Source organism: Staurois parvus, unplaced genomic scaffold, assembly GCF_062004578.1.
Source record: "Staurois parvus isolate SC_StPar_1 unplaced genomic scaffold, SC_StPar_1.0 ptg000437l, whole genome shotgun sequence".
Classification (NCBI taxonomy): Eukaryota; Metazoa; Chordata; class Amphibia; order Anura; family Ranidae; genus Staurois; species Staurois parvus.
In genome coordinates, this window is record NW_028318233.1 from 1,480,515 (window position 1) to 1,494,997 (window position 14,483).

General features: G+C 40.5%; 1 protein-coding gene across 5 annotated transcripts in view; it reads right to left on the reverse strand.

The window, feature by feature from the left end:
- Window positions 1-14,483, reverse strand: part of MYPN (myopalladin) — a 186,931-nt gene that overhangs the window by 62,789 nt on the left and 109,659 nt on the right. The gene's annotated exons all lie outside the window — the stretch shown is intronic.

Genomic DNA, 14,483 nt, shown 5'->3' on the forward strand with positions numbered 1-14,483 from the left:
CATCCAACATCAGTGCCTGACCTCACAAATGCGCTTCTGGAAGAATGGTCAAACATTCCCATAGACACACTCCTAAACCTTGTGGACAGCCTTTCCAGAAGAGTTGAAGATGTTATAGCTGCAAAGGGTGGGCCAACTCAATATTGAACCCTACAGACTAAGACTAAGATTCCATTAAAGTTCATGAGCATGTAAAGGCAGGTGTCCCAATACTTTTGATAATATAGTGTATATGATAATGCAGTCAATGTAGTGTTTAACACACCTTATTATATAAACTGGAGATATATTTTTCTTTTTGTCATGCAAAAACAAGCAAAAGCACACAGTGAAGTACCGTATACATACATCGGTGTGTGCTAAAAACATTTGTCAACCTGCAGAAACACGCATCATGGTACTTATTAACACTCACAGTGACTACATGCATTTTTACTAAACAAAAACTGATAAAAGTGATTTAACTCTCCTGCATACCCCTGCTACTGTCCCTGTTTTCTTCATTTATTTGTAGTTGCACAGTGGAATTAACAAAAAATGAGCAAAGAGTGGTGCAAGCACAAGCTTGCACTACTCTTCTAAACATAAAAAATGGAGCCAATGCTGCTTCTAATTAATAAAAGGGTCACAATCCCTTTTGTTAATTAGGAGAGATCAGTTCTCTGTTCTGCTGTGTCGGTCAGCACAGAGAACGAAGAACTAGAGATGCATGCTTTGATATCTCTGATGTCTGAGCCCCCTACTTGGCTCAGAGCAGGAAGGTGTTGGAGGGTTGTTTACTCTGTAAGCTCTGCTTGTGTTGTGTAATCACTAAACAGGCAGAGTGAGGGATGTGTGCTGTCAATCACACCTGAAAGGAATCTGCAGCAGTTTCTATATGGAAAACTGCTCTATTTCCTCTGTTAATATGGGAAGACCTGTGCTAGTTTCTATTTCACTCTGATATAGAAACTGGCAAAGGTGGTTCAGATAGACCTGGAACAGGCCTATTTCCTATGTAGGCCATACATGGGTCGAATTCCGAACAAATTTTCTTTCGAAAATCGTAACTAAGAATTTTCTTTTGTATTTCGCACCGTTAGTAGGATGCAGCATCAACGTTTTTTTTTGCTGCCATCAAATTTGAGTGATCAGGCATGTTGGAAATGTTTTGAAAAACTAACAAGTCTCTAATCAATGTTGGGAGAATCGTGTGAGAAATATAATAAAGAAACAAAATAAGTTGTGACCTGGAAAGAAAAGAATATTCCCAGCCATGAAAATTATTTTCTGCAACATGAGGTGAAATTGAAGATTTGTCGAATTTTGAAATCAATGGTGGCACCATTGCATTACAAAATGCACTAAATTTCCGATTTTCTAAAGAAAACTCCTGACAGTAAACACCACTCCTGACAGTTTTCTGCACCATAATAATGTTCAGGAAGCTTAGTTAATTCCCTTGGTTGTTTTACCTGTGATTCTGTGAAAGCATCTAAAAAGAATGGACTATTTTTAGCTCTGGAGTATTAGATTGAGAAACATTTGTCAACCATGCATTTTCCTACATACAGTAATATTTTAGTACAACCTTAATAATATACAACACTGCATATCTAAAGTTCAATTGCTTCTTAGATAGATCTAAATAAACCACTCATTTTACTAGCAAGATTTACTAGCAAGAACAGCTGTCAGAAAGCATCCGTCCTGGAAAACCACAAATACACTGCTGTTAAAAATAATAATATAAGAATATAAACTAAGTTCACATTGACGGACATCCTTTTGAGCCTAAACTGATCTTAATACAGTCATAATCAAGTGTCAGTCTTATTACTTTAAAAAGTACACCCTATTCATATATATATATATTTATTGTACAACTAGATTCACGCTGTTCTGTGCACACAAAGTGAGCATAGTAACACACACGTGTAGGTATGAATGGCCCCTTATAGTTTACCTTTGCCTTTCACGTAAAACTGCTGCACATAGATATGAACCATGAACGGACAAATTATAGAAACATATTTTTTCATTCATGGAACATCCTTCATTAGTTATAAGTGCAAAAGATGTTTTTTTGTTGCCTGTTCAAGTACTTTAACCTCCCTGGCGGTATGATTATTTCAGATTTTTGGTGCTGAAAGCGGTACCATTATTTTGCATGGAAATATGTAGTTTTTTTATTGTAGGCTGTAATATTTAGGAATAACTCACTGAAATCTGTCCGAACAAGAGTCTATTAAACATCCCGGGTATGATAAAATTTGAAACACAAAATCATAAATTATAATTTAATAAATAATCATTAAAAATAATAATATAATAATAATACATTTAATTCAATAATATAATCAAACCAAAAACATTGAAATTTGAAATATAGCGCCAAGTTCGCACATCACTGAGCAAAGTCGCAAAATTGTTTTCAGTGTCTGATGACGAATTTCTCCACGAATCATTATCACTCAATTCTGCAAGTGGTTCTGATTTACTATCACTGTTCTCTAGCCGGTCTAAAACCGCTTTTGACATTTTTTTTAAAATTTTCAAATTTCCCCCACGCCGCCGGCGGCCGTAAGTCCTGACGTCACAGGGACCTGAACACAGAAGCCGGATGCCGGCATCAGCCAGAGGAGATGGCCGGGGACGCTGCAGGGGGGACATTGCGGGAACGAAGGACAAGGTAAGCTCTGCAGGGACTCCCTATGCAGCGCCACATGGTAAGCCCAAATGTAGCTCGGGGTTACCGCTTTTGGTACAGAAACTTTACCCCGAGCTACACTAGGGAATACCGCCAGGGAGGTTAAAGAGTAATTCCCCTTTTGTTTAGAAAAAAAACCTTCCCTTCTGGGCAGTGGATGTATGTAAGATTTATGCTGCCCTAGGCAACACAAAAATTGACGCTCCCCCCCCCCCCTGCAGAAAGAGCCTGACATTAACCAAGAGCATCCCTGCCCTCCACCCAAACCTTCCACTACCACTGCCCCCCACACCATCCCCCATGGCGAGAGAGAGAAAGGAACTCACCTTCACAGCTCCAGACATCCCCAGGAATGAGAGTCGGGCTGTACATACACTGTCACGAAACCCACAACATCTCTCAGAACCCACCAGGTCCCCATGCCATGTGTGTTCCTTCGTCCATCCCTTCTTCCAAGGGGCAGTGCTGCCCCCCCTGAAAAATGCCGCCCTAGGCAAATGCCTTGTGTGCCTTGTAGTAAATACACCCCTGCTTCTGGGGGATCTATGTACATTGCAACAAACTTTGTTGCAGATTCCTACCTTTTGTTATTTTGAAGATAGAGCTGTTTGTTTGTCTGTGTCCATGTGGAAAGTGAAGCTATTGGGCGTGATTTCCTAATTATCAATCAGCTGCTGCACCTGCAGGGTTCTAATGAGGAAAATTGCAGGGTCAGCATCCCTTTGGATGTGATATCCTATTGGGAGCATCTCAACAAAAATGACATTTTTTGTTGCAGGGGATGCCTGAAATCTGACTTGTATCTTGTGTCATAATTGTATATGCTATATTATTTTTTTTTAAATTTGCTATTTTTTCCCACAAAAGTGGAGTTACCCTTTAAAGTATATGGAAGGAAACAGAAAGGTGCTTCTAAATGCAGTATTCCACTTGCTTTATTAGAACAGGACAACGGTTAAAAACACTTGCAGAATTAAGGGTGTAAATAGGCTCATCAGAATATTACTCCTGTGCGGTGTTCCTGTCACTACATGTCTTCTCTCTCATGCTGTGCTGGCCAGCAACTGCAGGGGGAGCAGAGAGCACAGGTCGCTGCTCTTCCAGGATCACTTGTGGAACGCACAACGTCTGCATGGAATGCATCGGTCAGAAGTGACGTCAGGAGGGGGTAGTGATGCATTTTGTAGCATGCATGGAAGGCTCCTTCATTAAGAGGGTGAGGTCTTGATGAAGGAACCTTCCGTGCATGCTCTGAAGCGCATCACCGCCGCTCCTGACCTTCCACGAGTGATCCCAGAAGAGTGGCAGACATCTTGGATCTGTGCTCTCTGCTCCTCCTGCAGGTTCTGTCCAGCACAGCATGGTAGAGACATGCAGTGACAGGAACCCCGCACAGGAGTAATACTCTGATGAGCCTGTTTACACCCTTGATTCCATAAGTGTTTTAAGTATTCTCCTTAAATAAAGCAAGTGGAATACTGCACTTAGAAGTGCCTTTCTGTCTCCTTCTATATACATATAGAGTTCTGCTTCTACTCTTAAGAGCTTATGATCTCCAGCAAGCTATGGGTCTGTCTGAGCAGAGGTGCCCTCTGATTTCTCCTTGTTTGAACCCTTTTAAAGTATATAGTTTTGCACTGATTATTGCAGAATGCCTATTTCCTATTTATTTTTACAAATTGTTTATTTATCTAAAAGGCAGTCTCCAACATTTAAAGAAGACAATGCAAAATTCAATACACCTTTTAACATGGAGTGACCATATATATATGTATGATAAATAAAGAACTGCAATGCAACACAACAGCATAAGGTCCAAAGCCTATATAGGTTCTACAAGTCATTTAAAAATGATACAAATCCAAAGCTGACCAGAGGTACATCCCGATTGATAAAGATTATGTGGAACCCATATTAGCAAAACTGATGTATATGTAAAGTCCTTAGGACAACTATCTTAATTTTAGTGTGTTATATGGAAAGAAAGAAAGAAAGAAAGAAAGAAAGTAAGAGCAAAAGAAGAAAAAGATGATAGATGAAAAGAAGAGAGACAGGTAAAGAAAAAAAAAGAGGGGGGGAGAGGGAGAAAGGGAAGGGGGGAATGGGTTTTTTTTTGGGGGGGGGGAGTTGGGGAGCTCTGGGGAAGACTATCCCCGGCTCTCTCAACTGGCAGAGCTTGTGTCAAGAAGAGCCTTACCTTCTTTGCAGTAGACAAACATGTTCCACAATGTCCAGGTTTTGGTATATGATGTGCTGAGAGAGCCAGATCTTCCATAAGATTCAGTTTTTCTACCTTAGGACAATGGTCGGTGGTTGGGTGCATTTCCGGGTAAGGAAAATACATGATTTACCTGCATTGACAAAAAGACGAAGTACGGACTTCTTATAAATTTTGGCAGAGACATGAAGGAGAAAGAAAGTTCTCCGAGACCTTATAGTCAGTAAATTTTTGGGCAATCTTCTGGATCTCTTCAAAATAATGATGCAATTTGGGGCAAGACCAAAAGATGTGGAGCATCATCACCCATTTCTCCTGGAATTGCCAGCAATAATCAGAAGTATTTGGAAAGAGTTTATGTAAAAGTGATGGTGTGTGATACCACTGGGTCAGAATTTTGAAGTTGGTTTCCTGAATTCTCATACAAATCAAAGATTTTAAGGCAAATCTTATAATATTAGTCTGTTGAACTGTTTTGAACGTTCCACCCAGATTCCAATTTTCCAATGGAGGGCAGGTGTTGGTCTTCGGAGGGCATCACCAATAGAGAATAAACCTTTGAGAGCGCATGAGGGAGAGTTTCCTGATCGGAACAGTACTCCTCTTATGTGGTGAGTTGGCGACAAAAAGTGTGTGGGGGTGGAAGAGATTGCAAAAAGTGATGTAGCTGTAAAACCTTAGAAAAGTCCAAACAGAAGGGACCTGTGGAGTTCATCAGCAGTCGAAGGGAAGGCCAGTCTTCTGCTGTCAGAAAGTGGGATGCCTGGAACTGCCCAGATACCAGCAAGGTATGAAAACATCCAGCTTGAAGGCTGGGTAGAAAGTGTGGATTGCCCAGGATAGAAAAAGTGTAGAATCAGTGGATGTCAGCTTAGCAGAAGAGAAAAGCCGAGTTGTGGTTCCTAGGGTGTGATTTGAAAGCCGGAGACAAGGCTCCATAACACTATGGTGCTCTATGTAAAGGGACATTGGTTTGTGCCTGCTCCAGTTTGGGCCAGAGCTTAAGGTCCGAATGCTGACACCATTCAACTAATCTGTTTAAGTGAGCTGCTTGGTAGTATTTTTGTAGATCTGGGAAGGCCAGTCCACCGTGGCGTTTTGGCCATGTCAATAGGTGGCGGTGGATTCGAGGTTGTTTGTGGGCCCAGATGAACTCAGCAAAAATTGATTGGATTTGTGTAAAATATTGAAGGGGTATAGCGATAGGCAGGATCTGGAAGAGGTATTATTATTATTATTATTATTATTATTACGAGTTTATATGCCACATCCTCAAGATAGTGTGAACCCTGCAGATGGGAGGGTATAAATGTACCAAGATTTTTCAGAGCTGAGTCTGTCCACTTAAAGCAGAAGTTAAGCTGCAAGATCCGAAGGAGAGAAGGTGGTATCGCCACTCCCATTGCCTCTGGTTTGGTGAAGTTAATTTTGAAGTTGGACAAAGTTACATAGAATTCAGATTCACAGAGAAGGTTAGGGAGCGCTATCACAGGGTTGGTGAGGGAGAAAAGCGTGTCATATGGATATGCTGATATCTTGTGTTGGAAGTTCCCTACAGTAAGGCCTGTGACATCAGGATTCATGCAGATCTCACAAAGGAAGCGCCCTAGTGTAAACACAAAGATAGGAGAAGAGAGGGGGCATGCCTGTCGAGTCCCATTGGTGATAGGGAAAAGGTCTGACAGAACTCGGCCCTGACCGATGCCATCTGTGAAGAGTAAACATTAGATATCCAATTAAGCATTGTGTCCCCAAGTCCTATGTGACACAAAACTGCAAACAAAAATCGCCAATTAAAAGGCCTTCTTGGCAACAACGCCCAAAAATACACAAAGTGTATGAGTTTGGTTGGCTATGTGGATCAAGTTCAGAACCTTTACTGTATTGTGCAGCACCTCATGCATTGGAATGAACCCAACTTGACCAAAATTAATCAGATCTGGGAGGTGCTTTTGAAGACAGAAGGCCAAAAGTTTAGTAAACAACCTTGAATCAACATTCAGCCACGTTGTCGGACTGTAGTTGCCACATGAGGAAGGGTTTTTACCCTCTTTGGGGGGGACCGAAATGTGAGCTTTTAGGGTTTTGGGTAAAAAGGAGGTTGCAGAACATAATGCATTAAACATTTTGACCATGTTGGGGCCTAAGGAGGGGAATAAGAGTCTGTAATATTGTAATGTAAGGCCTGGAAGATTTGCCCATTTTGGTGGCGTTCACTGCAATTTGAAGTTCCTCTAATGTAATGGGAGATTCAAGATCGACCTGAATAGGAGAGGTTAACCTGGTAGACAAGGGGCAGTCAAGTAGGACTAGAATACCTATTTCTGTGATACAAATTTTGCAAAATTGCTTCCACTTGTAAACAAGTGTGGACCGATAGATACCCATGTCTTTTTTCCGCTGTAATTCGTTCCAGTTGAATAAGCTTCAATAACTCCCCTTCTAAGGTCCTCTAAAAAAATTTTCACCAAGGTATATGGCAAATTCATAGCATACAGCACAGCAGGTTCAATCCATGCTTGACTCATTGATTGGGACATCTGACTCCCATTAGTCTGTTTTCCAGGTGTCACTATACTAGAGATTAAAGTGCAATGTCTCAACAAGGGTTTGTCAACCAACCATTCTCAATCAGGGTTCCATGGAATCCGAGGGTTCCGCTAGGATTTGCTAGGGGTTTTCTGAGCTTTGGCTGATTAACCTCTCACCTGATGGTGCTTGCATAGTTCCAGGACTAACGCCACTTGGCAGAGCAAATGATCTTTTTAGCTGTCTGCAAATGTGGGATTCTGACCACCACTGAAAAGGGGATATTTTTCCCAATGACCATCAATGTATGTAGTGGACATTTACTCAACATCCCCAGTGATTTTTTTTAGCAGGGGCTCCATGAGACCTTAAAATTATTTTAAGGGAATCCTTTGGGCTAAAAAGGTTGAGAAAGGTTGACTTTCTTGATTAAACAATTTAACATGCAATAAAGCAATGTAACATGTGTGTGTTCACTATTTTTATATATTGACTTAAATAAAGATAAGATCACATTTTAGAACCCATAATTACAGGAATCCACAGAGTTACAAACTTTTTTTCACAACTGTAAAATACTGTCATAGTATCATGTATTTAATTATTTTCTCCTGCTCTTGAAGATTTTGTCACAATCTGCAATGAATTTTTGGGGATTTGGGCATATAATTGGCTTTTGATGTAAAAACACAAATTATTATGCCCTATGATAAATGTTTGGTGCCTACCAGGTGGCGGCTTCTTTGAGCCATCCAGTACAGTGTTTCTTTCCTTGCCACATGGACTGCCTGGATGGACTACTGCAGGGAGAGGAGAGCAAGAGGGACAGTAAAGGCTGCTACTGCAGCCAAGGAACTGGACCAACCACTATAAAATGGGCACGAGAGACTGGTGATTGGCAGGCTGCCACCATGGATGTGTGGGTTAAATCTGTCCACTCTATGGATGGACAGTTTGGGAGCCTGGGGAGCAGGTGTGTACTGAAACAGGGAAGAGGGACCTACACAATACAGCAGCTCCACCGGGGATTCGTTTTACAAATATAATGTTTTATGCATCACCAATGGACCCTCAGCAAACAGTAATAGAGCAGCAAAAAGACAAAGCAAATATGTAACAATTTATATGCAAATAGAAACTGTAACAACGTTTATGCAAATGAAAATATCTACAGCAATCACATATATGCCAAGAAAACAGCATAAACAGGTTGTGAACAGTTATCTATTTTTGTTGAAGAATCACTTAAAAATCAAGTAACATCACAATACAAAACAGATGCTGTCTTCTGAAGCATAATATGTACTATTTAAATTTTGTAATAAGAGTTGTTTCACACTCCCACTGATGAAGGGTCTACATCTACATGCATGAAGTATTCTGCTCGTTTAAAATCATTAATTCAAAGACAGATATTGCAAAACTTTCCTCCCTACATCAGCCAATACAGTTGTTTTTTTTCTGACACAAGAAAGCAAATTTGTGATTTAGGTGATCCATGGGCAAATTATGATACTCACCAGTCTTATGGTCAGTTTCTAAATCATACAGAAAATTGGATGAAATATAGTTCCATGAAATGTAAACTATTCTTAAAATATGTGAGAAAATATAGAAACAATAATTCAAGCTAGTGGAACTAAGCATAAGTATTGTGTGCAACTGTTCAATTACCATAATTCCAAAATACTGTATACATTTTTTCTTTACGCAGGCATCAATTTCAGAAGATTTTTGTAAACTACTGGCAACATTTTTAAGCCATACTAAGAGAAGGAAAGGTTAAATAAAGGAAGGTGGCCCTGTGATGTTTTTCTTTTTTTGTACACTGCAGTTTTCTTAACAGCCTGTGCTCCACAGGGTATTGCAACATTGCTTTTCCATAAAAGTCTAGGGAAATCCTAATACCATGTGACAGAAGTGAGTGTTCTGCCAAAAATAATACAATTTTTTGGCAAAACATCTACCTATGTAACATGGGGGAGCAGAACTGAACAAATCCTTCGAGCCAAGTATCTGATAGGCTTTCAAAGGAAAAAAACAAACTGCTGATGCCTTCAAGTAGAGTCAAAGGCAAAATGTTTGGTTTTTTTTTCATTTTGGAAAGGGTAGTAGAGGGTTATAAGCCCTGTCAGTTTTTGCCCATTGTGTCCTATTCAGGAGATTTCCCTTCACTACTTGCCTCATAGCCAATTAGGAAGTGGGAAGAAATCCCAACAAAGTGAGGGAATCCTTTCTCACCAGGGTCAACAAAACTAGTGCCCCCATTTGAAGATATCCCTGCTGTTCCTGTTCTGGTGATTGGTAAAAGGACAAGTAGGGTGAGATTTACTAAAACTGGTGCACACAGAATCTGGGGCAGTTGTGCATGGTCGCCAATCAGCATCTAACTTTAGCTTGTTCAATTAAGTTTTCACAATAATATTTGGAAGCTGATTATTTTCTATGCAATGCTGCACCAGATTTTCAACCATGAAGTTTTAGTAAATATCCCCCATAGAGAGGATGGCTCTCCCTAACAGAGACACAAACATCAATAGAAATCTGACAGGTGTTCTAGTCCAGCTTCACTCTATCCAAAACTAAAAAAAAGTTTGTCTTTAGTTACACTTTAATGTTGGATCCTTTTTGGTAGTTGTGTGAATTAACAGAAATCCATATTCACAAGATCACTAAAAATCCCTTCAGGCTTCTAGATTTGGCAAACTGGAAATTACTTTTCATAAACGCATTTAAACGACTAAGAAACAGTGATTCTCAAAAGACCTCCATGGTAAGTGATATTGTGAAATTCTACAAAGCATAGGGAAATGGGTCACCTTACTAACTAGATAACATTACCTACCCTACAGAGGTGGTCATAGCATCCACCAGCAGAAGAAACATATGGCATGCCTTGAAATTTAATATTAGTAAAACATGTGTTCCTTCCCGGAATGTAGCTGATAAAATAGCAAATGATGATCTGTTCAGTTTTTGAAAAATCCACTTTCCTCTGTATCTTTTTTCTACACGTATTAAGTGAATAGCAACTGATCAGAACGGGCATTAAAGCACCATGAGTCAGTGAAAGCTCCACTGGCCTGAAATGATATGCACTAAAATATGATCATGGTGTTTATCTTTCCCAATCTAATAAAAGAAAACATGTTTGGATGGAATAAAGTTTCATAATAAACCTTAAGTGCAGTGTACAGTACATGTAAAATGTTGAGGTTTCACTGGCTGACAGGTGGTAAAGAAAGAAACCTGTTGTGATCTTTTTCTGTCAGTCATTGCTTACTCATTTGGAGGTTATTTATTATCAAGGGTCGTTTGCTATCTCTGCTCATCTATTCATATAGAATTATGTTGAGCAATCAGAAAACATAGTTTCTACATACTAATAGAAATCTGGTGTCTGTGAATCACTAGAGATTTTATTTTGTTGCAAATTTTTTTAGATCACGATGACTATTAGTGTACTATACATTTTATCATACATCATTTTTTTTGGCCTCAGTGTTAGAATAGAGTTTTGCTTAATTTCAAGTTAACTTTTTACTTGCAGCACTTTATCCTGGAGCTGCAGGGTGGGCTGGGGTCACAGTATACTACAAAGACAGATGTTTTTCCAAGCATGAAAGCAAATTCACAATTTACCCGAAGTTCCATTTAAATTATAAATTTATTCATGCAAAAAATTAGCTGATTTGGTTTTCATTCTCATTTAAAAACATCAAGAGTCAGTAAGCAGTGCAAACCATTTTTATTACTAATGTAATGCAGTCACAAATGCAACATAGTGAAAACACCTACAGGTGTAGTGCATAACTAAATTATTGACCAAATTTAACAGTGAAATAGGTTTGCTGCTTAGTCTAGGTGCTAACTAGTTCAGTATCTTAGTAAATACCTAAAAACAAAATGCAGTTTTTTGTATGTGTTTAGCAAGCAGTCAGAGTGTGTCTGCCGCATGTTACAATTGCTGACAACACACTCAGAAAAAAGAAAATAATAGGGCAAAAGCAGTGAAATGCTTTATGAAAATTGCCTTCTTAATCTTACTAATCACTCCTTCCATTATATTTAGCAAGGGCAGTTGGGGTGATCACAGTCACTTATCAGTGGTTGTTCATGTTCCAGTGACTACTTAATATTGATTCACCCATCAGCCCTCCTGCATGCACACTTCCCCTTTTGCCTGCACGTCATGCTCATGTAGTCAGCAGTCAGCAGTTGTCAGGTTGTTGACTCGCATGCTCCGCCCCTGCTAATGCCATCCAGTCAGGGGCAGATTGACCATTGGGGAACTCAGGCACTGCCCGAGGGCCCGGGGTCAGTAGGGGGCCCAATGAGATGTCCCTGGTACCTTTCATAGGCTTTTTTGGGTGTGGTTTGAGTGTGGGTGAGGACACAGGGGCCCCATGATCCCCTATTGCCCGGGGGCCCCATGAGTTGTCAGTTCACCCCTGCATCCAGTACATACATGCATTACTCTTACAGAAAGGGTTTGCATACCACACTGAACAAATGGCTCTTATTCATATTAAATGTGTGTTAGTTCAATGAAACATTCATTGCACATTTTTCCCCTGAATCCTGTGTACTATCAATGAAGAAGGCTCTCTCAGTTCCTTGCTATTATATGAAATAAGATTATAACTTGATCCTTTACTGTATTCAGAACGTGAACACAGCTAAATGACTCAAAGGAGAAAAACCCAACCTCCCCATCTTTAGTTCATACAACTCTGTATGAAGTATAATTTTAGAGATGCAGTCCACTCTGAGCAGCTGCAGCCAGGATGACTATTTGAATAGTGCAGAATACGCTGTGTTGTGGTGTGGGTATTTCAAACATGAACATTTTACACAAATAATAAAAAAGTGACACAAAAACTTTTGTAAACATTCACTATTTTCCTTAAATTATTCTCAGTGGCGTTCCTGAGGGAGGAGGTGGTCTGCACCAGGTATTGTCACTTGGAAGGGGCCCTGGTGCAGCTGCTGGTGACATGCAGAGTGGTACTGGTGTGCTAAGTACTGAATACCCTCTGCAATACAGTACCTAGCACAGAAAGAAGCTGGGACTGTCAGGTGCAGTGACCTCTGTCCGATAGTAGATTTTCAGTTCTTTGAAAAAGTATTTACCCCTTCCTGATTTTTCTGCATATTTGTCACACTTAAATCATTCAGATCATCAAACAAATATCAATATTACACAAAGAAAACCAAAGTAAATACAAAATACAGTTCTTAAATGATGATTGCATTTATTAACAGAAAAAATCTGTTCAAACCTGCCTGGTCCTATGTGAAAAAGTAATTGCCCCCCCCTTGCAAAACCATGAATGAATTGTGATTAATCACATTTTTTGGAAAGCTGAGTTAAATTTCAACTGCCACACCAAGGCCTGACTACTGCTAGACCTGTTGAATTAAGAAATCACTTACATAGAAGATATCTGACAAAGTGAAGCATGCTTAAAAGATCTCAAAAAGCAACACAACATGCTGCAATCTAAAGAAAATCAAGAACAGAAGAGAACGTAATTGACATATATCAGTCTGGAAAGGGTTACAAAGCAGTTTCTAAGGCTTTTGGACTTCAGCGAACCAGGGTAAAAGCCATTATCCACAAATGGAGAAAACTTGGAACTGTGGTGAACCTTACCAGGACAGGCAGGTGCTCCAAGGGCACAAGGAAGACTCACCCTCGAGGTCATAGAAAAATCCAGAAAAACATCTAAAGAACGGAAGTCTTCACTTGCCTCAGTTAAGGTCAGTGTTCTTGATTCAACAATAAGAAAGAGACTTGGCCAAGGTGAAAGCCACTGCTAACCAAAAAGAACATAAAGGCTCACATTTGCCAAAAACATCATGATTATCCCCAAGACTTTTGGCCAAATATTCTATGCACTGATGAGACAAAAGTTTACCTTTTTGGAAGGTGTGCATCCCATTACATCTGACATAAATCTAACACAGCATTTCATAAAAAGAACATCATACCAACAGTCAAACATGGTGGGGTAGTGTGATGGTCTGGGACTGCTTTGCAGCTTCAGGACCTGGGCAACTTGCCATAACTGATGCCATAACCATGAATTCTGCACTCTACCAGAAAATGCTGAAGGAGAATGTCCAGCCATCAGTTCGTGACCTCAATCGCACTTGGGTCCATCTCTGAATGGTTTAAAAAACCCCAGCAAAATTGAGATTTTGGAGTGGTCTAGACAAAGTTCGGACTTAAATCCGATTGAGATGTTGTGGCATGACTTTAAAGAGGCCATTCATGCCCAAAACCCTTCAGTGTGGCTGAATAAAAACAATTTTGCAGAGAAGAGTGGGCCAAATTTCCTCCACAGCGATATACAAGCCCATTGCAATCACAAACGCTTGATTGCAGTTGTTGCCATCAAGGATGGCACAACCAGTTATTAGGTGTAGAGGTGATTACTTTTTCACATAGGACCAAGCAAGTATGGACAGCTTTTTCCCCTTAATAAATTAAATCATCATTTAAAAGTTGCATTTTGTAGTTATTCGGGTTATCTTTGTGTAATATTAGGATTTGATTGATGATCTGAATCATTTAGGTGTGGCAAATATGCAGAAACAAAATCAAGACGTGGGCAAATACTTTTTCACAGTGCTGTATATTTCATGATGGTGGGTACAGTGTGTGAGTGTGTGGAAATGGTATTATTACTTTGGCCTTTGAACATGTTGATGGAGCAGTATGCTGAAAAGGAGCTCTGTCACCAAGTCCCCATCCGCTGCCATCCGGACTCCAAGGGGGCCCTGGTGACCCTGCGTCCCCGATGAGCACCCAGGGAGGGATGCCGGGCCACTTCTGGGACAATCCCGGGGCCTCGGGAATTGCGGCCTACCGCGCCCTATGAAGCCGCGGCCTCGATTTAATCCACGGCTAGCCTGGAACGCCGACCGTCGGATCAGAACGCCGCCCCTCCGTCCCCCGGACCCTGCTGACTCCCCGCTCCCTGGGTGGACTCCCAGCGGCCCCTGGCTCCCTCCATCGGCCCCAAGGGCCCCTCCAAGCAG